Genomic DNA, 3,957 nt, shown 5'->3' on the forward strand with positions numbered 1-3,957 from the left:
GGTCGGCTGGGCGTTAAGCAAACAAACAAAATATTTTGACGTCGTTGAGAGCATTAGGGTGACGGTTCTGACTGCAGTTAGGCTGGAAACTGCCTCAGTGGTGTTCAGTCGGATATCCGCCATTTTTGTGTGCTTTATTGCCGTGCAGAGGTTCATATTCATCGCTTTTCCGCTCAGAGCTATGACAATTTTGACCAAATTTCGAGTTCGTCTTACATGTGGGTTGATTTATGGCGCAGTAGTTTGCATATTCTTTCCTTCGTATTTAATCGTTGACCACGCTTACGTATTCAGCTCTGTCTACAACCAAACCATCCCTGTCTCTGTCAGAACAGAATTCTATCACTCCAACGCACAGGTGTTGAGAGATTATCTTTACGTTTATCTCACGATACTGTTTAGAATCGTTCCCGTTTTTCTTGTCCCTGATTTTATTCATGCTGAAGAAGAGCCGGAAGAGGTCCCAAGCTGTTTCTAACTCTATCGATTCCAAGAGACTGAGCAGCGAAAGAAAGATCACTCGGACTCTGATCAGTGTTTGCATTTTGTTCATCGTTACCGGTATTCCTTATGTCGTCTTCTACATCATGCTGGACAGGCTGCCTGGCTTTAACACGACGGGTAGATACAGAAACACTGTCGCAGTCACCTACACTATGAATTTTCTCGATTTGCTCTATTATAATAATAATAATAACAATAATAATGGACATTTGCTATAGCGCATAATCATAAACATGCTCAATGCGCTTTACAATATTAATTTCTTATGAGTTGCCAGTGTTTTTTTAAATGTCTTTGATTCTTTTCGGCAATAAATTAAATCACCAAAAGAATAGATGCTTTCACCAAAAGAATTGCTTAGTTAGCAAAAGATATTCCAACGGATGGCAGTCTTGAGCTCCTTTTCCAGGGTTGAAGATCCCACGAAGATCGTGTTCCCAGTCTTCAGCGACTCAGCTGGTGACGTTGCCCACTGAAACGCTGTTGTCCACATTTTCAGTGTGCGATGTGGTGTTTCGGCAATCTCGGTGTGCCTTCAAACTCCATTTTCAACTGACAGAATCTGTGTCCTTGCTTGATTCAGCTGAATTTGTGATCACAAATCACCTCTGCTTAAGCGAAATCAGTGAGTCAAAACAATGACCACCACTCACACTATGTTTCACTGTGTTGGAGAATGACTATCCATTTCTTTTGTTGAAACTATATTTTCTTTTGCCTGAAGTAGTCAATCTTTTGCCTGATTATATTTTCTTTTGCCTGAGTATATTTGCTTTTGCCAGTTTATTTTATTTTTTGTTCAGACAGCAATTCTTTCATTGGTACTTTGATTTTCACACGACTCTGGAACATTCCAGCTTAACCTCTGCAGCGGGATCGCAGCGGACTGCGGCGTGGGCGTCAGAGTTGGCCTTGACCTTCTCTCCATCATCACGTGCTGCGCCGCGTCATCCTTCATCCACAAATGGAGTCAGTGTCAGGCGCTCAGCTTCTCTTAACAAGGCGTAAGAAAAGGCGTAGCCTTAAATCTTAATCCTTGTTAAATAAAGTTCAATTCAATTCAATTCAATTCAACAGCTGGAGGCCGGCGTGCGATACTTTGACGTGAGGGTGGAAAAACGCATGTGCTGTGGCCGCGAGTCCCTGCGATGTGTCCAAGCTCTTCGCGGGGCGTCTGTACGCAAATGCCTTGAAGTGAGGGATTTCTTGTTGGAGCACGAGGGCGAAGTAGTGTTGCTTGACTTCAACCGGTTCTTCGGCATGGACAGTGCTGAGGACCACAGAAACTTTGCGGCGATGCTCGACGAGGTGTTCCACGACCGTGAGAAAGACCGCAGCATGCTGTTCCAGTACTCGCCATAATATAAGAGTCTCCGAGACCTGACTCAACAAACTATGCGAAGACGAAACGCGGGTGATTGTTTTCTACTGCGACTTGGGCAACCGCCAAAAACCTCTTCCCGAAGAATGCGGTCATCTTTGGCCGTACTGCACCATCAACTCTCAGGCGAGTTGGGCCAACACGATGGCCGTAGAATCCTGGAAGAAAGACGCGCGACACTTAGCGGATAAATTCTACGTGTGTCAAGGCGTGTTGACGCCGGATACCAATTTGGTGTTGAAGAATGCCTGCTGCACTCTGTGTTGCTGCAGTACAAAGGGTACTGTTCAGACGGAGTGTGCGAACAAAATCAACCCTGTGTTGATGGACTGGATGGAAAAGGATGTGCGAAGTTCTGGAAGAGGTGTCATCTTCACAGCTGACTTTGTCAGTGAAGAGTATGGTGGAGCGGATGAGTGTGTTGCGAAGAGCTTTGTGCGAAACGTGGTTGAGCTGAATCAGTTATTGTTGACGCAGAAACAATGTGAATCAGTTGTTGAAACAGAAGCAATATGAATGACTCGATCACGCAGAAAGTTCATGGAGAGGCTGCATGCAAAATCCGGGGAGATGTTGTATCTACACTGCTGACTTAGTTAGGTACGAGTATAGGGGAGGGGAGGGGGGGAAGTAGATTAGTGTGATGCGAAAATAATTGTGATAAGCTTGATTGAGCTTAATGAGTTGTTGTTGAAGCAGAAACAATTTGAATGACTCTGGCAGAAATTCATGAAGAGAACGACACACTGCATGCAGAATCCGGGGAGATGTGGTATCTACACTGCTGACTTAGTTAGGTACGAGTATAGGGAAGGTGGGGGAGGGGGGGGGGGGGGGGGGGTAGATGAGTGTGATGCGAAAAGAATTGTGAAAAGCGTTATTGAGCTTGGTCAGTTGCTTTTGAAATAGAAACAATGAGAATGACAGAGTGTTATCGTAGTGGATAAAACATGTAGTGCAAAGCTCTGTGAATTGTGTTCTCTTCATTGCTGAACACTGCTGAGTTTGCTTGTGAACAGAATGAAAGTGTAGAAGAGTGATTGACGAATAACGTCGTTCCAATTGTGACTGAGCAGAATTATTTGTTGATGAAACAAACCGAATGATAGAATGTGAAACATGATGTGCAAATCTCTGGGAGAGGTGTCATCTACACTGCTGACTTTGTTAGTGAGGAGTATGGTGAAGTGGATGAGTGTGTTGCGAAAGAGCTTGGTACGAAGCGTGATTAAGCTTAACCAGTTGTTGATGTTGAAGCACAGACAATTTGATTGAAAGAGAGTTAATAGATTTGATGACACGCGATGTAGATGAATTCCCGTGGCAGCATTGAATCAAAGATAGAAAGTTGTCAAGGTTCTGAGAGAGAAAAGCATGTGAAAAACCGTGAAAGTAAGCCAAGATGTTTATGCCTTTATGTGTGTTGGATGGGAGGGGGGGGGGGATTTGCATAGATGCAAAGCATTCTCGAGCACACTAGTGCAGGTAAATATAAATTACAGCACGGGGAATGTCAATGCATCTCCTTGAGGGTTAATTCGCAGAAAAAAAAAGTCTCGACAGTAGTTAATTCCGCACTAAAGGTACATGTAGTATCTTTATTCAAGTCTTGAATCATAGATGGGTTATCGTCAAGATACAAAGGGAGATAATCAGGTACGCAAAAACATTGACGATATGACAAGATTACCTTCCCTTTAAAAACAGCCAGTCATGCAGTGTTACTGGTTCGCCAAAGCGAGCTGGCAATAGCTCAGATTGAAATAAACCAAAAGCTTGTGTGGATTTCAAGATGATAAAAGGATGGTGGGATATATAATTAAAAACTTTCAATCGATTTGTTTATTGCCGATTTTAACGGATTGATGTTTATACTTATTTTATGAAGAACAATCATTAAACTGTATACTTAAGAACTGATCATTGTGTTATTGTTGCTATTGATTTTTAATATTTTCATTTCTAATTTTGTAACGTTTTGAAATAAAAAGCTGATTGTTTCAAAAAAAGAAAAGTGTTTTTGAAAGACTGTGCAGCTTTAATGAGTATGTGTTTTGTTACCGGGTAATTAT

This window comes from Littorina saxatilis, linkage group LG8 (genome assembly GCF_037325665.1).
Source record: "Littorina saxatilis isolate snail1 linkage group LG8, US_GU_Lsax_2.0, whole genome shotgun sequence".
NCBI lineage: Eukaryota > Metazoa > Mollusca > Gastropoda > Littorinimorpha > Littorinidae > Littorina > Littorina saxatilis.